This window comes from Trachypithecus francoisi, unplaced genomic scaffold (genome assembly GCF_009764315.1).
Source record: "Trachypithecus francoisi isolate TF-2019V2 unplaced genomic scaffold, Tfra_2.0 Lachesis_group2, whole genome shotgun sequence".
NCBI lineage: Eukaryota > Metazoa > Chordata > Mammalia > Primates > Cercopithecidae > Trachypithecus > Trachypithecus francoisi.
Genome location: NW_022681465.1, coordinates 129342093 through 129369138, shown reverse-complemented (window position 1 = coordinate 129369138; position 27046 = coordinate 129342093).

Below are 27046 nucleotides of genomic sequence, written 5' to 3'. Positions count from 1 at the left end.
TTGATGAGCGTTTGGGCTGGTTCCATATTTTTGCAATGACAATTTGTGCTGTTATAAATACGTGTGTGCAAGTATCTTTTTTATATAATGACTTATTTTCCTCTGGGTAGATACCTAGTAGTGGGATTGCTGGACCAAATGGTAGATCTACTTCTAGTTCCTTAAGGAATCTCCACACTGTTTTCCAAAGTGCCTGTACTAATTTACATTCCCATGAACAGTGTAAAAATACCCATATCATGGTATCCACACGAGCATGAATTATTTTTTTATTTTTTGATTATGACCATCTTTGCAGGAGTGAGGTGGTATCGCATTGTTGTTTTGATTTACATTTCTCTGATCATTAGTGATGTTGAGCATTTTTCCATATACTTGTTGGCCTTTTGTGTATCTTCTTTTAAGAATAGTCTAAGTCATCAAAACTGTTAGGCCACTTTTTAACGGGATTGCTTTTGTTGCTGTTGATGATTTGTTTGGGTTTCTTGTAGATTCTGAATATTAGCCTGTGGTCAGATGTGGATTGTGAAGATTTTCTCCCACTCTGTGGGTTGTCTGTTAACTCTGCTGATTATTTCTTTTGCTGTGCAGAAGCTTTTTAGTCTAACTAAGTCCTATCTATTTATCTCTGTTTTAGTTGCAACTTCTTTTGGGTTCTTGGTCATAAAGTTTCAGCTAAACCTTCAGTGTCTAGAAGGTTTTTCCAATGTTACCTTCTAGAATCTTAAAGTATCGGGTATTAGATATAACTCTTTGATCCACCTTGAGTTGATTTTTGTATAAGGCAAGAACTGAGGATCCAGTTTCATTCTTCTACATGTGGCTTGCCAATTATTTCAGCATCACTTGTTGAATAGGGTGTCCTTTCCCCACTTTATGTTTTTGTTTGCTTTGTTGAAAATCAGTTGGTTGTAAGTATTTGGCTTTATTTCTGGGTTCTCTATTCTGTACCATTGGTCTATGTGCCTGTTTCTATATCAGTTCCACGCTGTTTTGGTGACTATAGTGTTATAGTATAAAGTTGGGTAATGTGATGCCTCCAGAATTTGTTCTTTTTGCTTAGCCTTGCTTTGGCTATGTGGGTTCTTTTTGGTTCCATGTGAATTTTAGGATTCTTTTTTTCTAATTCTGTGAAGAATGATGATGGTATTTTGACGAAATTTGCATTGAATTTGTAAACTGCTTTTGGCAGTATGGTCATTTTCACAACATTGATTCTTCCCATCCATGAGCACAGGAAGTGTTTCCATTTGTTTGTGTCATGTATTATTTCTTTCAGCAGTGTTTTGTAGTTTTCCTTGTAGAGGTTTTTCACGTCCTTGGGTGGTACATTTCTAAGTTTTTATTTTATTTATTTTTTGTTTGCTTTTTTTAATTTTTATTTTTTGGCAGCCATTGTGAAGAGGCTTGAGTTCCTGATTTGATTCTCAGCTTGGTCATTGTTGGTGTGTAGCAGAGCTAATGATTTATGTACATATTTTTATATTTTTAAAAGTAGGACCTAATTTAATTTATTTCATATGTACAATTATTTAATCCAGCAAAAAGTATTCATTAATCATTTTCCCCTTTAAAGTGTATGCAACCTCCTTCTTTTAATGATTTTGCATACATTTAAAGGTATCTTTCCAAAATTCCTGTTCTAATCCATTGTTTTATTGGTCTACTTCAGTATAACACAATGTCCACATAAGTTCTTGAAGGAAAGGTAAAAAAAAAAATGCATTGCTACAGTTTCATTAATAATGTAAAGCTGGAAACAGACATTAAGAAGGGATTGATTATCGTAAGTATGGCACATCTATGCAATGTGCTATATCCAACAGCTAAAGTAATGGTGTTCATTTAAACATGGAGATAGGCTGAAATATACATATGCTCAAATATATATATTTAAAGTATGGCTTTAATATTTATATAGAAAGTATAAGCTTAAAAACAATGTATATGGTAAAATATATATACACATACACATTTAAAATATATATTTAAATATATATTAAAGTAATGACATGAATGTAAACATATATGTGTGAATGTGTGTATACACACATATATACCAAATTTACTGATTTGTCATTCTGTATCTTCCCATTAAACCTCATGTATTTCCATTCTCCAATATAATAGATTTTTCTTTGGGTAAAAACTACCCAAGAGTTGGTAGCTATAATTTCCATTTTGTAAATAAGCAAAGCAAGAATTAGATGAGAGATAAGACGCCTGAGATCATGCAGAGACTAACACAATTTACATATAGGTTTCCAAGCAGCCAATAAAATAACTCATTGTGTGACATGGTTTTAAGCAGGAAGTTTAATTCCTGTATACAGTAACATTTGTCTCTTATTCTTGGGTCATTTTTAAAACCTTAATCGCTAGATTAAAGTGGTGGATTTTTTAACACTTTTCTCTTTCTGCTTGAATGTTGTTTAATCTTTATTTCTAGCACTTGTGGATTTCCTTTCTTTTGTAAGCATAAGCTTTTCCACAGAATAATTTTAATTTGTGCTTTTCAGAAGTTCAAGATGTTTGTAGCTAGAACTGTGCAAGAATCAGAAGTTAAATGAGCTTGTACAATTGAGGAATGGTATGTTCTCATGTACAAGATCCATGAAAATGTAGGCTTATTTTCAGTTTTAAATAAGCATTTAAATACAGTGTAGCCTTTTACTTTCTTTTTTTTTCAAACTGGTACTGTTAAAACAAAGACAAATTATCTTGCCATGATTGATGTAATGCTATTGCAGTATCCTTTGTCCTCAAGTTTTCTTTATGAGTGTGAATCTCATCAAAACCTTTGGAGATATCAGAATTTTCTTCTTATTTATTTATCAATTTATTCATTTATTGCTGGTTTAAAGCTAATCATTCAAGCCAGGAAATGTGCAGCATGCCTTCAATCTAAGATACTCAAGAGGCTGAGGCAGGAGGATCACTTGAGCCCAGGAGTCTGAGTTCATTTTGGACAACACAGTGAGACTCCCATCTCTTAAAAACATGTGTAAATAAAATGAAGTTAGTGGTTCAAAATCCTCATTTCAAACGAAGTCCTATGCTTTCAATAAAGAATATAAATACAAATTATTGGACTTTAATTTTAATTTGAAAAATGATACTAAAATCTTAAAGAACAGAATTTTTAGTAATAACACTACTTAATTCCATTTTAAAAACCATTTCTGTCATTTTCTTTATTAATATATAACTGGTACAATTTGACTGTGTCCACACCCAGATTACATCTTTAATTTTAGCTCCCATAATCCCCATATGTTTATGGAGGGACCCAGTGGAAGGTAATTAAAATATGGGGCAGGTTTTTCCCTTGCTGTTGTTTTGATACTGAACAAGTCTCATGTGATCTGATTATTTCATAAAGGGCAATTCCCCTGCCTGCTGCCATGTCAGACGTGCCTTTGCTCCTTCTTTGCCTTCTGCCATGATTGTGAGACATCCCCCACCATGTGGATCTGTGAGTCCATTAGACCTCTTTTCTTTATAAATTACCCAGTCTCAGGAATTTCCTTATAGTGGTATGAAAATGGACCAATACAGTCATATATTAGATACATTTTTAAATTTTGCTGTATTTTTTTTCTCACATATCTCTTGACCTATCCATCATTCTTTTAATTCATTTTCATTCATTTTAATTCACTTTAATTCATTTTCATTTTTAAGAGTAAAATGTCGGCCAGGCGTGGTGGCTCAAGCCTGTAATCCCAGCACTTTGGGAGGCCGAGACGGGTGGATCACGACGTCAGGAGATCGAGACCATCCTGGCTAACACGGTGAAACCCCGTCTCTACTGAAAAAAATACAAAAAACTAGCCGGGCGAGGTGGCGGCTGCCTGTAGTCCCAGCTACTCAGGAGGCTGAGGCAGGAGAATGGCGTGAACCCCGGAGGCGGAGCTTGCAGTGAGCTGAGATCCAGCCACTGCACTCCAGCCTGGGCGATAGAGCGAGACTCTTTCTCAAAACAAACAAACAAAAAACAAGAGTAAAATGTCTATAGAGTGAAATGCACAAATCCCAAATGTACCATTATCTGAGTGTTGACAAATGCATACATCTGTATAATGCAAACTAATTTCAAGATACAATATTACCATTATCCCCAGAGAGTTTTCTTCTAGCCCTTCCCAGGAGATTCCTACTATCAACTCCCAAAAGGCAATCATTGTTGTTTTTTATTTATTTATTTATTTTTACTATAGGTGAGTTTTACCTGTTCTAGATGTTATACAAATGGAAACAAACCATATATATTCTTTGGTGTATGGCTTTTTTCACACAGGATGATGTTTTTGAGACTTTTTCCACATTATTGCATATTATGAGTAGTTGTTCTTTTATATCTCTGAGTTGTATACTATCATATAAATATATCAGAGTTTTATTTTAACCATCCTTCTTTCATGGAAAATGAATTTTTATCTGTTTTAAGAGTATTATAAATAAAGCCACTGGGAATATTATTTTTCCAATTTTTTAAGAGACGAGGGCTCGCTATGTTTACCAGGCTGAACTCAAACTTCTGATTTCAAGGGATCTTCTTGCCTCATCCTCGTGAGTAGCTGAGACTACAGGTGCACAACACCAGCTTCAAATCAGTTTGAGCTTAGGGTTTCATGTATCTTGGGTAAAAAACTAATAATGGAATTGCTGCATCATAGGGTAGATATAGGTTTAATTTTATAAGAAACCACAAGAACCTTTTCTAAATACATTGCAATATTTTACAGTCACATCAAAAAATGTATGATAGTTCCAGTTGCTTTATATCCATTAAACATTAGTTGTCATTTTTGAAGATGTTAGTCCTTCTCATGGGTGTGTCTCGTTGTGTTTGGCTTATTTAATTATTTTTCTAAAACGACTCAAGTGAAGTTGAAACAGGGAAATATGCCATCATTTCTTTTCTAGATGTTTTTTATTTTTAGTTTAACTCTGTTGTGGTCAGATTACACATTCTATGAGATTTTATTCTTTAGAGTTGTACACTAATTTATTTTATAACCCAAGGTGTGCTGTATCTTGGTCAATATTCCATGTGCACTTATAAAAATGTACATTCTACTGTTGAGTATATTGTTCTGTACATGTCACTTAGAGCAAATTAGTAGTATTGTTCCCTTCTGTAGCCTACTGAATTCAGGGTGTTTTATTTTTTGGCACAATCAACTGATAATATAAAAAATGTTAAAATATCTAGCTGATTTTAATTTCTCTACCTTTTCCTTCAGATTTATCAGGCTTTAATTTTTTTTTTATTTCCATAGTTTGTTGGGGAACAGGTGGTGTTTTGTTACATGAGTAAGTTCTTTAGTGGTAATTTGTGAGATTTTGGTGCACCCATCATCTGAGTAGTATACACTGTACCCTATTTGTAGTCTTTTATCCCTCATCCCCTTCCTGCCCTTTCCCCATGAATCCCGAAAGTCCGTTGTGTAATTCGTATGCCTTTGCAGCCTCATAGCTTAGTTCCCACTTATGAGTGAAAACATACTGTGCTTCATTCCTGAGTTACTTCACTTAGAAGAATAGTCTCCAATCTCATCCACGTTGCTTTGATTGCCATCAATTCATTAACTTTTATGGCTGGGTAATATTCCATCATGTATATATGTGTATAGATAGATAGATAGATAGATAGATAGATAGATAGATATCACAGTTTCTTTATCCACTTGTTGATGGATGGGTATTTCAGCTAGTTCCATATTTTTGCAATTGCAAATCGTGCTGCTCTAAACATTTCTGTGCAAGTATCTTTTCCGTATAATGACTTATTTTCCTCTGGGTAGATACCCAGTAGTGGCATTGCTAGATCAAATGATAGTTCTACTTTTAGTTTTTTAAGGAATCTCCACACTGTTTTCCATAGTGGTTGTACTACTTTACCTTCTCACCACCAGTGTAGAAGTGTTCCCTGTTTACTGCATCCACACCAACATCTACTCTTTTTTGATTTTTTGATTATGGCCATTCTTGCAGGAGTAAGGTATTATCATATTGTGGTTTTGATTTGAATTTCACTGATCATTAGGAATGCTGAGCATTTTTTAAAATATGGTTGTTGGTCATTTGTATATCTTCTTTTGAGAATTGTCTATTCATGTCCTTAGCCCACTTATTGGTGGGATAGTTTGCTTTATTCTTGTTGATTTGTTTGAGTTCATTGTAGATTCTAGATATTAGTCCTTTGTCAGATGTATAGGTTGTGAGGTTTTTCTCCCACTCTGTGGGTTGTCTGTTTACTATGCTGATTGTTGCTTTTAACCCGCAAACCTTGTTTAGTTTAATTAAGTCCCAGCAATTTATCTTTGTTTTTCTTGCATTTGTTTTGGGTTCTTCTAGCCTAAGCCAATGTCTTGAAAAGTTGTTCCAGTGTCATCTTTTATAATTTTAAAGTTTCAGGTTTTAGATTTAAGTCCTTAATCCATCTTGAGTTGATTTTTGTATAAGGCAAGAGCTGAGGATCCAATTTCATTCTCCTACATGTGGTTTGCCAGTTATCCCAGTACTGTTTGTTGAACAGGGTGTCCTTTCCCCATTTTATGTTTTTGTTTGCTTTGTCAAAGATCAGTTGTCTGTAAGTATTTGACTTTATTTCTGGGTTCTCTATTCTGTTCCATTGATCTATGTGCCTATTTTTATACCAATACCATGCTGTTTTGGTGACCATGGCCTTACAGTGTATTTTGAAATCAGGTAATGTGATGCCTCCAGATTTTTTTTTGTTTTTGTTTGTTTGTTTGTTTGTCTTTTGCTTAGTCTTGCTTTGGCTATGTGGGTTCTTTTATGGTTCCATGTTAATTTTACAGTTGTTTTTTCCTAATTCTGTGAATAATGATGGTGGTATTTTTATGAAAATTGCATTGAATTTTTGGATTGCTTTTTGCAGTGTGGTCATTTTCAAAACATTGATTTTACCCTCCATGGGCATGGTATGTGTTTCCATCTGTTTGTGTCATTTATTATTTCTTTCAGCAGTGTTTTGTAGTTTTCCTTGTGGAGGTCTTTTACATCCTTGGTTATGTATATTTCTAAGTTGTTGTTGTTGTTGTTGTTTTTCAGCTATTGTAAAAAGGGTTGAGTTCTTGACTTGATTGTCAGCTTGGTTGCTGTTGGTATATAGAAGTGCTGCTGAATTGTGTACATTAATTTTTTATCCAGAGACCTTGCTGAATTATTTTTCAGTTATATGAGCTTTCTAGAGGAGTCTTTAGGGTTTTCTAGGTAAACAATTATGTCATCAGCAAACAGCAACAGTTTGACTTACTCTTTACCGATTTGGTTGCCTTTTATTTCTTTCTCTTCTCTGATTGCTCTGGCTAGGACTTCCAGTACTATGTTGAACAGGAGTGGTGAGAATGGGACTTCATTTCTTGTTCCAGTTCTCAGACAGAATGCTTTCAACTTTTCCCTTTTTCAGTATTATGTTGGCTGTGGGTTTATCATAGATGGCTTTTATTTTATTGAAGTATATCCCTTTATGCCAATTTTTCTGAGAGTTTTAATCATAAAGAGATGCTGGATTTTATCAAAAGCTTTTTCTGCATCTATTGAGATGATCATGTGATTTTTGTTTTTAATTCTGTGTGTGTGGTATATCACATTCATTGACATGTATATTAAACCACCCCTGCATCCTTGGTATGAAACCCACTTGATCATAGTGGACTATCTTTTTGATACATTGTTGGATTCAGTTAGTTAGTATTTTGTTTAGGATTTTCACATCTATGTTCATCAGGGATATTGGCCTGTAGTTTTCTTTTTGGTTATGTCCTTTCCTGGTTTTGGTATTAGGGTGATACTGACTTCATAGAATGATTTAGGAAGGATTCCCTCTTTCTCTATATTGTGGAATAGTGTCAATAGGATTGGCACCAATTCTTCTTTGAATGTCTGCTAAAAATCTGCTGGGAATCTATCTGGTCCTGGACTTTTTTTATTGGTAATTTTTTAATTACCATTTTAATCTCATTGGTTATTATTGGACTGTTCAAGGTATCTAATTCTTCCTGACTTAAGCTAGCAGGGTCGTGTTTCTCAAGGAATTTATCCATCTCTTCTAGGTTTTCTAGTTCATGCACATAAAGATGTTCATAGTAGGCTTGAATTATCTTTTGTATTTCTGTGATGTCAGCTGCAGTATCTCTCAGTTCATTTCTTACTGGGCTTATTTGGATTTTCTCTCTTCTTTTCTTGGTTAACTTTGCCAATGGTCTGTCAATTTTATTTACCTCTTCAAAGAATCAGCTTTTTGTTTCATTTATCTTTTGTGGGTTTTTTTTGTTTCAATTTCATTTAGGTCTGTTCTGATCTTGGTTATTTCCTTTCTTCTGCTGGGTTTGGTTTTGGTTTGTTCTTGTTTCTCTAGTTCCTTTAGGTGGGACCTTAGATTGTCTATGTTCTTTCAGACGTTTTGATGTAGGTGTTTAGGGCTATGAACTTTCCTCTTATCACCATCTTTGCTGTGTCCCAGAGGTTTTGATAGGTTGTGGCATTGTTGTTGTTCAGTTCAAAAATTTTTGTAATTTGCATCTTGATTTCATTTTTAACCCAATGCTCCTTCAGGAGCAGATTATTTGATTTTCATATATTTGCATAGCTTTGAAGATTCCTTTTGGAGTTGATTTCCAGTTTTATTCCACTGTGGTCTGAGAGAGTGCCTAATATAATTTCAATTTTCTGAAATTTATGAGGGTCATTTTGTGGCCTAACATATAATCTATCTTGGAGAAAGTTCCATGCACTGTTGAATAGAATGTATATTCTGCAGTTGTTTGATGGAATGTTCTGTGTGTATCTGTTAAGTCCATTTATTCCAGGGTATAGTTTAAATCCATTGTTTTTTTGCTGACTTTCTGTCTTGATAACCTGTCTAGTGCTGTCAGTGGAGTATTGAAGTCCCCCACTATTATTGTGTCACTGTCTATTTCATTTTTTAGGTATATTAGTGATTATTCTATAAATTTGGGAACCCCAGTGTTAGGAGCATATGTTTAGGATTGTGATAGTTTCCTGTTGGACAGGGCCTGTTACTATCATATAATGCTCCTGTTTGTCTTTTTTTTTTTTAACTGCTGTTGCTTTAAAGTTTGTTTTATCTGATATAAGAATAGCTACTCCTGCTCATTTTTGGTGTCCATTTACATTAAATGTCTTTTTCCACCCCTTTATCTTAAGTTTATGTGAGTCCTTATGTGTTAGGTGAGTCTCTTGAAGGCAGCAGATAGTTGATTGGTAAATTCATATTCATCAGCAATTCTGTATCTTTTAGGTGGAGCATTTAGGGTATTTACATTCACTGTTAATGTTGAGATGTGAGGTACCATTCCATTAATCATGCTATTTATTGCCTGTATACCTTGACTTTTTGTTCTTTGTTTTAGTTTTTTTAAACTGTATTTTTGTTTTATAGGTCCTGTGAAATTTATGCTTTAAAGAGGTTCTGTTTTGATATGTTTCCAGGATTTGTTTCAATATTTAGAGCTCCTTTTAGCAGTTCTTGTAGTGGTGGCTTGGTAATGGTGAATTCTTTCAACATTTGTTTGTCTGAAGAAGACTGTATCTTTTGATCATATATAAAGCTTAGTTTCACTAGATACAAAATTCTTGGCTAATAATTGTTTTGTTTGAGGTGGCTGAAGATAGGGCCCCAATCCCTTCCAGCCTGTAGGGTTTCTGCTGAGAAATCTTCTGTTAATCTGATAGGTTTTCCTTTACAGGTTACCTGGTGCTTTTGTCACAGCTCTTAAGATTCTTTCCTTTGTCTTAACTGTAGATAACATGATGATAATGTGCCTAGGTGATGATCTTTTTGAGAAGAATTTCCCAGGTGTTCTTTATGCTTCTTTTATTTGGAGGTCTAGGCCTCTAGCAAGACCAGAGAAGTTTTCCTCAATTATTCCCACAAATATGTTTTCCAGACTTTTATATTTCTTTTCTTCCTCAGGAACACCAATTATTCTTAGATTTGGTCATTTAACATAATCCTAGACATCTTGGAGACTTTGTTCATATTTCTTTATTCTTTTCTCTTTGTCTTTGTTAGATTGAGTTAATTTGTCTTCAAGCTCTGAATTTCTTTCTTCTACTTGTTTAATTTTATTGCTGAGACTTTCCACAGCAATATGCATTTCTATTAGTGTGTCCAATGTTTCCTGAAGTTTTGATTGTGTCTTATTTATGCTATCTATTTCCTTGAATATTTACCTCCTCACTTCTTGTATCGTATTTTGGATTTCTTTACATTGGGCTTTGCCTTTCTCTGGTGCCTCCCTGATTAGCTTAATAACTAACTTCTTGAATTCTTTTTCAGGTAAATCAGGGATTTCTTCTTATTTTGGGTCCATTGTTTGTGAGCTGGTGTGATTTATTGGGGGTGCTAAAGAACCCTGTTTTGTCATATTACCTGAGCTGGTTTTCTCATTTCTTCTCATTTGAGTAGGTTCTGTCAGAGGGAAGGTCTAGGGCTGAAGGCTGTTGTTCAGATTCTTTTGTCCCACAGTGTGTTCCCTTGATGTAGTACTCTACTCCTTTTCCTATGGATGTGACTTCCTGAGAGCAGAGCTGTAATGATTGTTATCTCTCTTCTGGATCTAGCCACTCAGCAAGTCTACCAGGCTCCGGGATGGTACTGGGGGTTGTCTGCAAAGAGCTCTGTAATGTGAACTCTCTGTGGTTCTCTCAGCCATAGATACCAGCACGTGTTCTGGTGAAGGTGCCAGGTGGGTGAAATGGACTCTGTGGGGGCTCTTAGCTTTGGTGGTTTAATGCACTATTTTTGTGCTGGTTGGCCTCCTGCCAGGAGGTGGTGCTTTCCAGAGAGCATCAGTAGTTTGTGGAGGAACAGGTGGTGGGCAGAGTCCTAGAACTCCCAAGAGTATATGCTCTTTGTCTTTAGTTACCAGGGTGGGTATAGGGAAGGACCACTGGGCGGTGGCAGGGTTTGCTGTGCCTGAGCTGACTCCTTGGGTGGGTTTTGCTGCAGCTGCTATAGTGGATAGGGATGAGAATCCCAGGTCAATGGAATTGGGTACCTGGGAGGACTATGACTGTCTCTACTGTGTCATTTAGGTTATCAGGGAAGTGGGGGAAAGTCAGCAGTTACAGGCCTCACCCAGTACACAGTCCAAGGGGCCAGTCTTACTCCCACCATGTCCCCTGCAACAGCACCTAGTCTGTTTCCAGGCAATGGGCAAGCAGGGCTGAGAACTTACCCCAGACTACCCACCTACCAGCAGCAAAAGCAAATATGGCTTTCCTTCTTTCCCTGCCTGTGAAGTCTGCACACCGGATTCATGTCTTTCCCTGAGTTCTGACCAGGAGGCTTCTCAGTCGGTTCAAATTGTTAGGAAGTTAGCTAGAGATGTCCCTCTCCCTGTGGCCTTTTTCCAGCACTTCTGTCTAGCCCCCTGAATAACTCATGTATGACCGGGCAAAATCAGCTTGATAGGGGACCCTACAAGATCCTAGGGCTTTTCCCTCTGCTTCCTCTACCCCTGTATTTTGCTTTGCTCTTTAAATTGACTCAGCTCCAGGTAAGTTCAAAATCTTCTCCCATAATCTAGGCCTTCAGTTTCTGCAGTGAGTGGCAGATGTTCAGCTGTGGATGTTTCCCACTTCCACAGTCTGGACACTCACAGTATTTGGGGTGTCTCCTGGGTCCTGCAGGATCAATCCACTTCCTTAAAGGGGTCTGTGAGTCCTCTCAGGTTTCTTGATTTATTCCTGTAGTTGTTCTGGAATAATAATTCATGGAGTGAGCCTCCACACACTGCTCTGTCTGTCTGAGTAACAGCTGCAATCTAGACCTGCCATGGTTACTTTAAAATTTTGCATACCACCTGCATGAAAACATCTACTTTAGAGGACTATGCTTTATTTTTAGAAATAAAGTACCAAAGGTTATGCTTTTAGAAGACAATTGCATTCATTTCATCACAAGTAGTGCAACACTAGGGAGTAAAATTCCTCAAATTGGTTGATTAAATGTAATTCTATTGAGAAAAGCAATTTCAGATAGGAGTTGGAGAAAACATAGTACCTACATTTTGATTGATTGGATCACAGTCAATGTTCTTGCCTTTTAGTTTAACCATCTGTTCAATCATTTTATTTATCTTTGTTACAAATAAACCAGAGTAGATTAATTGAATTAGATAAATAAGCATAAGAATACTGCATTTCTTATAATAGTTTCCCCGCTTATTTGGCTATTTTCCTAGCTTTTTAGAGCTGCTAAGCCTGACATTACCCAGCATCATAAATTATGCAATAACGGCGTGATCCCTTGGGTGAAATTGTAAAGATCTCCAAACGGTCCCTTGTAGAATTGCAATACACATCGCCCACTTTCCAACTAGATTGTTGTAAATTTCCTCACTTATTTAACTATAACTTATTTTGCACTGTTCATACAGTATTTCCAAAAAGATAACTGTGAAAGTATAATTGTATAATTAGTTGCTTATAATAATTTTCCCAAGGGTGTTAAGAAAGAGGTTTGAGGCCAGGCCCGGTGGCTCACTCCTGTAATCCCAGCACTTTGGGAGGCCAAGGCAGGTGGATCACCTGAGGTCAGGAGATTCAGACCATCCTGGCTCACATGGTGAAACCCGTCGCTACTAAAAATACAAAAAATTAGCCGGGCATGGTGGTGAGCACCTGTAGTCCCAGCTACTCTGGAGGCTGAGGCAGGAGAATGGCGTGAACCCGGGAGGCAGAGCTTGCAGTGAGTGGAGATTGCACCACTGCACTCCAGCCTGGCCTACAGAGCAAGACTCTGTCTCAAAAAAAAAAAAAAGAAAGAAAAGAAAAGAAAAAAAAGAAAGAGATTTGAGCTTTCCAGCTGTGTGGAATCAGGTTTTGTTGTTTTTCTTTTGGTTCATCCTAGTGCTTTTCTTAGGAAGAGAGTTTTGTGTAGACTCATAACAAAATTAATGGAAAAAACACAATATTACATATATATTTTACATATAATGGAAAGTAAAAATCAACCATTGGAGTTGGAAAATTAATTTTATGTTAAAGACTTCATCAAAAGCAAATATGCAGACAAATATGCAGAAACTTGCCTATTATTCTTATTATTCTTCTATTCTATAGTCTTAAATGAAATAAAAATGTCTCTAATTGTTGACTCCTACTATGTGCTATTCATCTCCTCCTGCCAATCTTTTTCTAAATATTCAATGTCCTTTTTAAATTTACTTATAATTTGTTTTTAGGAGAGTATCATCTAGAAGCCCAGGGATCTTGAATATGCCTATGTTCCTTTGCAGTAAGAAATATAACTTTCAGCAAATGCATTAGCTTCTTCTAAATTACTGTTTGCCTTCTTAACAAAGTTTCAAAGATGAAGTTATTATCCCTATTTTATAAGAGGAAACATAGATGATGTTTTGGTTATGCCATAGAGATGGATGAATCCCTCACCTAAAATTTGATTTGGATGTTGAGACTGATAATTCGACCTACACATACCCAAGAGGGAATGAAAATGGCTATTACCTACATAATGAGACATTCTAGGAGGGAGCAGGGGTTGGCTCTCAAGCTGGTCCAGAAATGGCTTGAAAGAGTAGCGAAATGCTTGGTTTTAACGGTTGTTAGTTGATTAGGCTGGGTTGTGTTTTCCAATGCACAGTCTAGAGATTCCATGGCTTGAACATTCTGATGGTATCAAAGAAGAAAATACCCAACCTTTCTTAGGAGCTTTCTCAGGCATTGCATGGAAAGGAAGGGGAATGGTGAGGCTTAAAGGCTGTCAACAATCCACATAAAAAATGGCCTAACACTCTTCATTCCACAGGAATTCTATACATTTGGCAGAGCACAATCTATAGGTAGTGTTCCAGGACACTCTGCTCAATAGGTAGGAGTTAATACTAAGCTTAAAGGGCCTAAAAATAAGAATAAATAGGCCACAGAAAATTGCATTCACATATATGTTATCTCAGGCTGTGGATGTTCAGGATTCCCTTCCTATCTCTTCCTGAGTCCTTACTCCCAGGCCACATGAATTCAGAGGGGTCATATGTTGCTGAATGTAGGACTATGAAGCAGGATATAATTCTTAGTCAATAAATCTTTTTTTTTTTTTTGAGACAGATTCTTGCTGTGTTGCCCAGGCTGGAGTGCAGTGGTGCAATCTCAACCCACTGCAGACTCTCACCTGGGGTTCAAATGATTCTTGTGCATCAGCCTCTTGAGTATCTGGGATTACAGGCTCATGCTATCATACCAAGCTAATTTTTGTATTTTTAATAGTGACAAGGTTTCACCATGTTGGTCAGACTGGTCTCAAACTTCTGACCTCAGTGATCCAACTGCCTCAGCCTCCCAAAGTGCTGGGATTACAGCGTGTCACCACATCTGGCTAAGACACTGATTTTAGTGACATTTTTGTTTTTCACTTCAGCATGACTCAGGCAATCGTCAAAACCTTCATAGCACTTCAACTTCCTTGGGTCCATTCTAACATGGCAGAGTATGTATTATTAATCTGTGTCATTATTGTTGCGAACTCGCATATGAAATCTTGACCAACTGCCACTGTCTAGGTTTGCAGTTGTAAACCCCTAATATGGAAGGGATTGTGCCCATCAGTCTAGGTGTCATTCATAATCATGAACATACAGAGGAAAAGCAATCATTACTTACAGGTCAGTATAATATTACTCTTACGTAACCCAGTTCTGAAGGGAACTATACACATTATCTAACTCCCTCATTTCACAAATGAGAAAGATGAGTCTTATCCAAACCAGCAAGTTTCAGAAAGCAAAAAAGAGGTACAATACTATAATTGCATTGTTTATATGAACTCCAAGAATATTAGTGCCAGCCAAATCTGGTGGTGATCTTTTTTAGAGAACCAAGTAGGTCCACTGAGAGTGTTTCTATACCATGAGCAATTAAGAAGCAATTTCTCACTTGTTAAAAGTTTCATTTCCTCAAAAGATTAAAGCTAGAATTTAAAAATAGAATTTTTGTGTCGTGCTTGGCAGTGTCTGAAACAGTAAATACTGATGTTGCTGCTGCCAATACCATCAATACTAATTACTGCTATTATTCTAATATTATTAGGCATACTGCATTTTAAATTTGAAATAAAATCAAGTGTGATGGTTATTTGTGAAGGTTGTGGAGTAAGGAAACATTGGGTTTCAGCCTTTCTATCTACTGGTTTTGTGACTATATCACAAACTATAAGAGTTATAAATTGAGATCTGTGACAAAAGTCATGAGACGTAGATATTTAATTAAGTAAATACTGATTTACCTGATTATATTATTTTATTAAGACACATCCTGCTGCAAATATGAAAAACTATATTGTTTAAACACAGGTTTAAAAATTAAGGAAACTGATTACTGCAAACATCAGGATCGCTTAAGGTAGAACAGATTTCAAGCCTGGTTCATTCCACTACTTGGTTTTGCCTTCAAGAACAAAGACCTCTATTTTATCTCTCTGCCATTCTTAATCTTGGTTTTATTCTTGGAATGTTTGTCATAGGAAGCAGAAGATCTGTATTTCATATCCTGATACATCAACATTAAGAGCAAGGTTTCTCAACCTGAGAACTATCAGTATTCTGCATAATTCTTTGTCATGGGGCCTGTCCTGCACATGGTAGTATATGTAGCAGCATCCCTGATGTCTACTCAGTAGAATACATCAGCCCCTATCCAAATTATCCCTTGGTTATGAAACCCAAAATGTCTCTAGACAGTGATAAAAGGCCGTTGGTGGGAAGACGGGTCAAAATTGTCCTCAGTTGAGAACCACCTTTATTCCCAGAGAAAGAGGAAGAGAAGACAGCACCTGTATTCCTGCATAAATCTTTCCTCATGCTTTCTTGGTAAGGATTGGATCACATATACACAAGGGAACTCATCAGTCACATAGATGTTGGGAATGGAAACCTGAACACAATTGTGGTCCTCTTAGGAGGGGCACTGGGGTAAGGAACCAATAGTATCATCTCTAGTATCTAATTATTTGTTGTCCCAACAGACAAACTCCCAAATCTCAGAGACTTAAAGCATCATAAAAGTGCTATTTATTATTCATTTAAATTCTCACATGGGCAGTGTGATTTTTCTCCATCTTGTAATTTCAGAAGCTAAAAAACAGGAGAAGAGAAAGATAGAGAAAACACGCTATTTGTTTTTAACCTTTTCATTTTGAACCAATTTCAGACTTACAACAAAGTTATAAAAATAGTACAGAGGGTTCCCCTTTATCTCCTACTCAGCTTCCCCTAATGGTAACATCTCCTGTAGTACAATTATCAAAACCAATAAATTACACTGGTAAAATATGACTAACTAAACTACAGGTCTTATTAGAATTTTGTCTATTTGTTCACTAATGTCTTTTTTCTCTGACTGCCTTAGCCTGGAAGTGAAATGAATCACTTCACAGAGTCATTGGCCAGAACACGTTACACAACACTAATCAAGTGCAAAGGAGAATATTAACTGAGAGGAGGACATGGATATTTGGTGAGAACAAATGATCTCTTCCTAGTATTTTTTTAGACAGGTATATGACTGAACACACTTAATCTCTCTAGAGATTCCAGAGATATATGGAAAAGCCAGAGGACTCTAATTTCAACAACCTGTGCAAAGTGGGTGCTGCCATACCTGAGGCACTGCCCATTTGTAGCTTTCCTTCTTTATTGAAGTGTGTTGCTGGTTGGAATTTGTGAGAAGGCTTCTGGTTAAAGTCCTGTTGTATCATTTGTCCTGGTCAGTCTTCCAGGCCACAAGGAGACACACATTTGTGCCTCTACACCTCCAAAAATAGCTGTATAGTCACCTAACTATCTACATTGAAAATTCATAGTTGGCCATCTTTCTGAGATGAACTTTCTTTACAGTAACTTTAAATGAGAAACTTGACTGCTCTGAGGCTCAATCTCCTTTGCTGCAAAATAGAGATAATAATGCCTCACATAGTGGATGAAAGTATTATATGAAATAATCTACATAAAGCAAGAAGAATGTTTGAGCCATAATACATGTTCAAGAAATAAAAACAAAATAGTTATGGTAGTATTATGGCAATGTTTTTGTGCATCACCAGTTAAAACAGATTATTCAATAATGTTCTATAACTTTTAGTCTTTTTAAGGTATGCTTGATATGTTTAAAAGGTTCAGTTTGCAGATCATTATTAATATAATTGTAAATTTACATGTTAGGATGTTTGTGTAAACTACAAGAAAACCGACTGAGTTAATATAATCTATTTGGGAAAATAAGATTTAAAGAGAAAATTTAAAAGTCCAGGATTCAATTATCTGTGGGCTCTTCATCTTTTTATATTTTCCATTGACTTTTCTCCCTCCTAATAATAAATTGTGTTTGTTTCTGTAATATGTTTTCTCACATTATCCCCAGAGAACTAAAAAACTGTTATTTTTAATACAGGCTTTTTTGCTTCCCAGAAATTGGGCTAAAAGAAGGTGAGAATCTATCAGAGTTGCCAAAAGAGAAATGCTTGGTGATAAATTATCTATCTGAGCATGTACAATGGACACACAAAATATTCTGAAACTGTCAAATCAAATGTTCCCATGATTAGAATAAATCTGCTCGATGTCAGGGCCTTGCTTAAATAAAAGTGACAAATTCTGACAGAATTTCTGCCTGGTGTGGATGAATGACTGAGACGATTTCTGAAATTGCTTTTTTGTCAAGGAAACATTAAAGAGTCAAAGTTTTTCCGCTGTATAACATCTGCAGACAACACCTTGTTAATGAAAACCACCACAGTTTCTAGAAGCCACACATTTTGCAGACTCCACTGGTGTGGTCTCTCTCCTACCATCTTCAACTTATGACTGGACCTGGTCTTTGACCACCTATGGGTAAAACAACCATGTGGTTTTTCAATATTACAAGAGAAAGCTGAGCTCAAGGTAACTACACCCTGATCTTCAGAGTTTGCTCATTCTCTTCACCAATCCATTTTCCTAGATGGCAGTTTGCCTTCTCAGAGGATGGTGAGGTACCTTCTTAGACAAGAGTGATGTGCCTTCTTAGAGAAAAGGAAGCCATACAAGCATTACAGTGGCTTTCAATTCCAAACCTATTGAGAACCAACTGCATGTCTTAAAAAAAGCCTTTTTCTTTCTCTTTGAATTATTTTACTCCATATAAAATAGAAAGAATGCTTTCAACATTTATTAGATCCATGCTACATGTTGGTTACTGTGGTAAACATTTAAACTTATAAGATGTGCTAACTGTCTCTAAAGGTTTAATAGTTCATCTGTTTACTGAGCAACTGAAAATATAAAGCATTATATGAATGCAAAGTTTCACCAGAATATTTCATCTAAAATGAATAGATGTGTGCATATAATTAATAGCTCTCACCTGTTTATCCATCTGTCTATCTGTATCTTCCTCTTCTTCTCAATGTGTGTATCATATACTACACAGGCATACACAGTGAGAGAGGGAGGAAGATACAGAGAGAGTGACTAATAAGAAACTTGTAATTATTACCATTTTCTATGTGATTACATGTGACATTTTATTTTGAATTTATGTTTTTAAGATGAATATGCATTGCTTTTGTAACAAAATAAGCAAGTAAAAGTTATTTCATCTCTATTCAGAAAAAAGACATTTTACATGGATCCAATTTTGCATTTTCCATTATTACCTGACTTTTATTTTCTCTAGCTAACACAAATATGGCCTCTCTCCTCTCTTGCAGACTATTTTCTTATAAGGTAGGATTAGAGAAAATGAAGGTGGCATGTGATACATATTCTATGTCAAATAATTTTAGAATTTCTAGGAATTCAGTGAGTAAGTAGAAAATCAGACATCATGGCCTACATAGAATGACTGAGAGAAGCTGTTTTGTTCACTGCCTGATCCTGAGTGCCTAGCACCATGCCCACCATACAATAGGATATAAAGAGAAAATTAAAACCTTGGTTGAAGCAATGCAACTATGAACTCCCAGTCCTAAGTTTTGGCTGTGACACATGAGTTAGAAGAATCTTTTTTTTTTTTTTTTTTTTTTCAGGTCTCAGTAAAAAAGCTAGTTTTAAAGATTCAAATAGCCATACTTTGGATAGACACAAAACTTTAAACTGGGTACAAACAAGTGTCCATCTCCATTGTCTTCATGTAATACCCCTCTGGTCATCTAGGACTCAGTTGAAGACAACAGACTTTAACATAAACAATCATTTCGTTGTGACAAGATGTCTTGTGCTAGCTTTCTATTTCTATATAACACATATCCACAAAACTTAATAGCTTAAAACAACAAACTTAAAAACCTCACACAGTTTTGGAGAGTCAGAAGTCTGGCAGCTTAGGTGGATGGTTCTGGTTAATGGTTGCTGTTAAAACTGGTCAGGGGCTGCAGTCATCTCAAGGTTAGACTGGCTGTTGGCCAGATGCTTCAGTTCCCTGCCACATGTGCCTCTCCAGGCCTGCTTCCCACATAGCAGCTACTTCACCCAGAGACAGTATTGAGAGAGAGAGAGAGAGAGAGCACAGTGACATCTCAATGTTTCTATGCCCTGTCTCAGTCACATATCATTAATCCCATTTTGTTAGAAGTAAAACAATAAGTCTAACCCTGTTCAAAAAGGAGTTTCAAATAATTTGCTGATATTAAAAAAATTGTTTTATTTCATTTTATTTTTGGTAGAGAATGGGTCTCACTATATTGCCCAGTCTGCCCTCAAATTCCTGGGCTTAAGTGATTTCCTGGCATTGGCCTATAAAATGTTGGGATTATAGGCAAGAGCCACTGTGCCGTAGTTGACAAATTTGTAAAATCTTCACAGATGGCTCAATATGGGGAGAAAGTCAGGATTATAGCTCTGGTTTGCGGCAGTAATGAACTGTCCCTTACCTCTTCCATCACTGGGCCAGAATCTGTTGTATTCGGACTCAGTTAATGCTGTGAAGCTGCTATGTAAGCCTCAGTGGATGCACTGGTGAGTACTGAGATTGATTTAGGAGTCCACAGAGATCAGTTTCATTTTCTTGGATGGTTTCACTAACACTCATGCAATTCCAAAAACATGATGAAATTGTTTTTCAGTCCTTTATTGGTCTATCCTTGCCCATCCAGACTGGTTTTCTTCTTAAATTCCACAGGGAAACAAAAACTGGAAGACAACTTTTCAGGTTAAATATTTGTTAAAGTTTTACCTCCTCTTCTCACAGACAGAGGGAAAACTGTATTTATTAAACAAGAAAAGAAATGCCTTTTTTGAAGCACTATGTTATTCTTACTCTCCTATCTTTCTCTTCCCTGACCCCAAACATTCACATAAGCTATTATTTTTAATAAGGTTGCTTTATAAAAATCACACATAAATTAATCAAGCAAAAACTGTGTTTCCTGAAAGCTAAAAAACAAGTAATAATTATACTATTACATCCCCATCTTATGATTGCACAGGACTGCACAGTTTGTAAATAACTATTCATATGCTATTTTATTTAATCTTCATGAAAAATCTGTGGGGTAGGGAAAATAGGTATTAATCCTTCCATTGTACATATAAATAGAGACATCCAGATGTTTAGTATCTTGGATAAAGTCATACAACTTCCACCTTAAATATGGTTTAGAATAAATTAGAGGAGAGATGCGGGAGGGGAAGGGAAGGAGAGAGAGAGAGAGAGAGAAGGAGAGAATAGAAGACTGAGATTAATAACAAGCATCATCACACAACAGGCCTCTAACAGAACCTACATCAGAAAACAGGATTTTGAGGTGGCAGAGCTGACTCTTGAAGTTAATACAAACATGAAGGAAAAAACTGTGAAGACTTTTTAGGTGTGATGAGTCACAGTACTGTGGAAAATTTTGAGGCTTAAAACCTGCATTTCACCCTGAAATTTTTCCTCCATTTGCTGGGAAACCAGTCCTTCTTGACTACAGTCAAAAGCATAGCCAAGCACAAACAAATTAGTTAGAAACGTGTTCTCCAAGTCAGTCTATGAATTATCCCAGTGATTCTCAAACTTGAGAAAGTATTGAAATTATCTGACGATTCCTTAAGACACACAATCCTGATCCCCTTCTCCAAAAATGGTTGGATTCAACAGCTCTGCAGTGGGACCCAATAATTTGCATTTTTAAACAAATTTCCAGATGGTGCTGGCATTGCTTCTCTGGAGATCTGACTTTGAGAACCCCTAGATTGTTATGTTTGTTTTTATACTTCTTGAGTCCTCCTCTGGCCTTGGCTTTCCCAACTTGATATCCAACTTGTGTGCACTGATCCCGGCCAGCCTCAATGCTGGACCTACCAAGGGTAGTCTTTCATTTTATTGTCTAAACTGGGACCCTTTTGAAAGTGAAGGCAATACTAGTAATAACTACTACACTGGGATTGTCTTGATAAACAAGAATGTATATGCAAGCCCTGAAAGCACTAATTTGATTTGACTCAATCCTCTACATACGTTTTTATTCCAAATGATTTTTTACATAATTAATAATTGAGTTAGGTTTTATAGAAATATAAATCTATATACACACATATGCTTATATATATACACATATATGCATATAGATACACACATACACACACACAGACACACACACACAAATGCTTTTTTTCATCCCAGTTTCTGGAACATAATGGTAGATTCTCTGAGGAGCATCTTCAAGAAGAAACGATGGATATATTCCCTCGGCTGCTGGCTGACGAGTACTAACAATTCTTTTGTCTCTCTTAGGAGATGGCCTCAGCTGAAGCCAACTTCCTCTCCCAAGGTCATGCCTTCTTCCAAGGACAACCTGCATCAGTGACTGATGACAGCATATATAGGCTCATTCCCTCGCTCTAACTTTTGAAGACTCCAAAGGGCCATCCCACCTCTAGAGAGGCTTCTTGGGGTTGGCTGAGGCAACTACTGAGACTGCATCACAGCTCAACTTCTTCCTCTGATCAAAACTCCTTTTCTTTTTCATAAGAATTGATCCTAGTTGATGTCTTGCATACTAATCTTTATCTCAGAGTTGTTGCTTCCTGGGAACTCAACCTGTGACACACACAATAAATGTTCAATAAGATGAATTGCTGCTAGTGACTACGTTTTCTTCAAGTAAAGTTTCATCCAGTGACTCCCTTAGACATTGTTATAATCATACTACCGTTTGATCTCTAGCTACTAAAATTACTATGGTAAATCCGGTAACTAAATAGCTTTCATAGAATGTACATAGTAACTTTCTACTTGGTAAATAGCGATAAATGCTTCATCTTGAAGCATAATTAAGGCCTGCTCTCATTGGGAAGATTTGTCCACATAATGCCAATCACTGGAATGATATGGAGGGTAAGTAACTGTGCAGTTCTTTCGACTGTATTTATTTAATACTCATGTGAGTCTTGAGAGTGAGTGTGCTTGATCCTTGGACAACTCCAGGGTTAAAGGTTCCAACCCTCCTCCTTCCACACAGTAAAAAATCCACATGTAACTTTAGATCCCCCCAAAATTTAACTACTAGCAGTCTACTATTGACTAGAAGCCTTACCAATAGCATAAACTATCAATTAACACATTTTGTATGTTATTGTATTATATAGTTTATTTTACAATATAGTAAACTAGAGAAAATAATTTGTTATTAAGAAAACCATAAGGAAGAGAAAATACATTTATAGTACCATACTGTGTTTATTGATACCATAAGTTTATGTCATCTGTTTACAAGATAAATCATCTGTCTGAGATGGTGGGCAACCACAGCTGCCGACCTCAATCTGTGGTGCATAGCAAGCAATTCAGCTTGCTCTTGTAATGTCATGACTTTTCTCTGCTTCTTGGGAGCACTTCCATCATCACTAGTGGCATTTCGTATGGGTCCCACGGTGTTATTCAAGGTTTATGATAGTGTACTAAACACAATAAAAACATTGCAAGAACCATGAGAGATCACCTTTTACTGAAATGCTCAATTTACTAGAGAGAAGGGTTGCTCACACAGAGATGATTAGCATCATCTGGCGTTTTAAGTATATACTCACAACTCTGAGCTCACTGCAATAGCTACAGGAGAACTTGTTCTAGCAGTACAGTACATACTACAGTTAATTTTATACAGTGATGATTTAATACTGCACTTTTATGTTTGTTTACAATTTTTTCCTGATGGGGAATGGTGCCATGAATGGTTTGTGTATGTATAAGTTTGATAAATTTTAACTTTATATAATAAATTTGTATATATTTAATGATAGTAAATGACAAAATAGACTAGTGTCTTATACATACATCTTATATATTCATGATATATCTAACTTTTTCTGAATTTTTCAATATTTCTAGGCTACATAGTTCATCTGCAAGTTTATTTAAATTGTCACAATCTCCAAAATTTTTTCTAGGTTTATTGAAAAAAATCCATATACAAGTGGACCAGCATAGCTTAAACTCATGTTGTTCAAGGGTCAACTGTGGTATGATTTTTCCCCATTCTACATTTTGGACTGTTATATATATTCACTATGAATTGCAGTGTGTGTATGTGTGCATGCATACATGTATACACGATGATGTCAGATGTTGGGCAACTCTCACTGTAGTGAAGCCATATACTTGAGCTTTCATATTTAGCTTTATTTCTTTGCATGTGAGCTAATGAGATGGGCTGGAAGCTATTCAAATTTCCTTGAGAACTCCCTGTAAAAATATGTGATATTCTTTCTAAGAGGAAGACATGTTAGATTTACTGTTAGTTAATAGGAACCCCAGTCTGTGAGGTGGAGACATTTATACTGCTTGGCAGTATTAAGATTAAGCTTACAAAGAAGCTATAAATTTCTTAATCGTTGGCAGAAGCTAAGCTTCCTTTTTTATGTAATTTCTAGGCTTCCTTTTTATAACCTCATTGCCAGTTTCAAATGGCTTGGGACTCTAAATAAAGGTCTGTCCCCATAACTGTCTCCTTTTACATGCTTCCTGACAGATTGTTTTGAGACGAGAACAATTCATTATTCTATCTTGGTTTAAGAAAACCAATTCTCAAATCTGGCTCTTTTTGTATGAATGCATTCTAAGAGCTCTAGGTATGGCCCTGAGTGCTTTTCAATAACTTAATTAAAACTCATCTGGGAGAGTTTACAGGGGGAGTAATGAATGTAATCGGGGAACAAGAATCCAAGAGAAAGAGGAGACAGCACATTTAGGTCAAGATTTGTTAGCACTGGCCCTGATATTTGGGGCTGGATAATTCTTTGCTGTGAGGGGCTGTCCTGTGCATTTTACACATCTTTAATAAGACTCCCCAACCCTCTGAATTGTGACAGCCGAAGATTTTTCAGATATTCCAGAAAGTTCCCCATGGAGAGATGCAAAATTGTTCCAAGTTGGCAATCACTGATTTAGATGTTAAGTAGCAAATGATGCAAAGACCCCAACAATAATCCAGATGATCTTCTCTTTACTCCAAGTAGCACCACTGAGGACAGAAATCTGGTGACCTGGCCTCCATTACATCATTTAACATCTATTTATGGAATAAATACTGATTGTATTTTCTGGCATTTTGCTAGGTCTACAAAACTTGGTTCCTATCTTCAGAGAGCCTACACTCAACTGAGGAAGACAGACAATGGATTTAGAATCAGACAAATATATATCTGAATACAAACAATGGAAGCCTTATGAAGGAAAATGAAAGCTGGTATGAGAGGGTAATAGATAGGGTCTGTCCTAGAGTTGCAGTCATAGAAGGACTCCTTGAGGTGCAAATGTTGTAACCAGTATCTGAAGATCTAATAAGAGCTGACCAGAGATCTAGCTCTGCTTTCCTGACTGAGTCTAATACTTGTTTTAAATTGCACTGTCCACAAGGTATTTGAACCCTTTCTTCTTCAGTTCTTTCTTTCTTAGTTATTTCTGAGGGCCTTAGGCTTGCTAGGGTGAGAGAGAAGAGATGGGCCGGGGAGGCTGCATGGCTCCCTAATCAAAAAATTTACCCCCGACCATGACTATGGTGCAGTTGCGATTCTTTTCACAATTACCCTGGCTAGTCAAGACTATCTTTGGGTTTTTGTTTGTTATTTTGCTTTGTTTTTCATTTTTATTTTTCAATGCATGCCATCATCACCCCCCCATCCTGGCTGTTTTAGAATAATAAAAAATACATATTATTGAATACATAAATGCTATTTCTAAAAGCAAATCAAAACAATTACTGTATTGAATCTGCCTTTTCAAATCATATTCTTTTTTACCTTCTGAATAAAATTTGGAGAGAGGGAGTTGCATTCTGCTCCAGAGTTTCCAGGCTGGGGATCATGAACTCGATAGCCTTCTTATTCTATTTGTATTACTCTGTTCTCACTCTGCTAATAAATTCATACCTGAGACTGGGTAATTTATAAAAGAAAAAGGTTTAATTTCCTCACAGTTTCACATGGTTAGGGAGGCATAACAATCATGGTTAAAGGAGAATGAGGAGCATCTTACACGGCGGCAGGCAAGAGAGCGTGGGTAGGGGAATTGCCCTTTATAAAGTCATCAGCTCTCGTGAGACTTATTCACTATTATGAGAACAGCATAGGAAACACTCACCCCCATGATTCAATTACTTCCCACCACGTCTTTCCCACAACACATAAGAATTATAGGAGCTACAATTCAAGATGAGCTTTTGGTGAGGACACAGCCAAATCATATCACTGTTACTACACATTTTGTTGTGTAACAGAAACCTGGTATGGGACAGATGAGGGAACCACCCTTCTCCAGACAGAGCAAAAACATTTCATTTACTATTTTGTAAATAGTTCTAAAATTTACCACATTAGTTAATTATATTAGTTTAGTCTTAAAGGCCCTAATGAGATGCAAAGTTGACAGATGGGACAGCACATTAAACCTGTTCATGTCCATTACCATGAAAACTGGCATGAATTAAGTGGACACATTAGGCAGCAAGAGCAGGACCCTAAAAATGCAAACTGAAACCACAATGAGATTATCATCACATGCAAGTTAGGGTGGCTATTACCAAAAAGTCAAAAGATAACCAATGTTGTTAGGGATGTGGAGGAAAGGAAATCCTTGTGCATTGTAGGTTGGAATGTAAATTAGTACAATTGTTATGAACAATTCCTCAAAAAATTAAAAATAGAACTACTAGCAATCCCACTCCTGAGTATTGGGGAAAACTCCACCCCCGACATTTATTGTGGGTTCTTTTCTATTTCCCTAAGTGTCTCAGCTGGTTTGAGAAATAAAGAGAAAGAGTACAAGAGAGAGAAATTTTAAAGTTGGGTGTCTGGGGGAGACATCACACGTTGACAGGCTCTGTGATGCTCCCTGAGCCGTAAAACCAGCAAATTTTATTAGCCATTTTCAATAGGAGTGGGAGTGTACAAATAGGGTGTGGGTCACAGAGATCACATACTTCACAAGGTAATAAAATATCACAAAGCAAGTGGAGGCAGGGCGAGATCACAGGACCACAGGATGGGGTGAAATTAAAATTGCTAATGAAGTTTTGAGCATGCATTGTCATTGATAACATCTTATCAGGAGGCAGGGTTTGAGAGCAGACAACCTGTCTGACCGAAATTTATTAGGTAGGAATTTCCTCATCCTAATAAGCCTGGGAGCGCTACAAGAGACTGGGGCTTATTTCATCCCATCGGCTTCAACCATAAAAGGCGGCCGCCTCAAGGGGGCCATCTATAGACCTACCCTCAGGGCACATTCTCTTTCTTAGGGATGTTCCTTGTTAAAAAAAAAAATTCGGCCGGGCGCGGTGGCTCAAGCCTGTAATCCCAGCACTTTGGGAGGCCGAGACGGGCGGATCACGAGGTCAGGAGATCGAGACCATCCTGGCTAATACGGTGAAACCCCGTCTCTACTAAAAATACAAAAACTAGCCGGGCAAGGTGGCGGGCGCCTGTAGTCCCAGCTACTTGGGAGGCTGAGGCAGGAGAATGGCGGAAACCCAGGAGGCAGAGCTTGCAGTGAGCTGAGATCTGGCCACTGCACT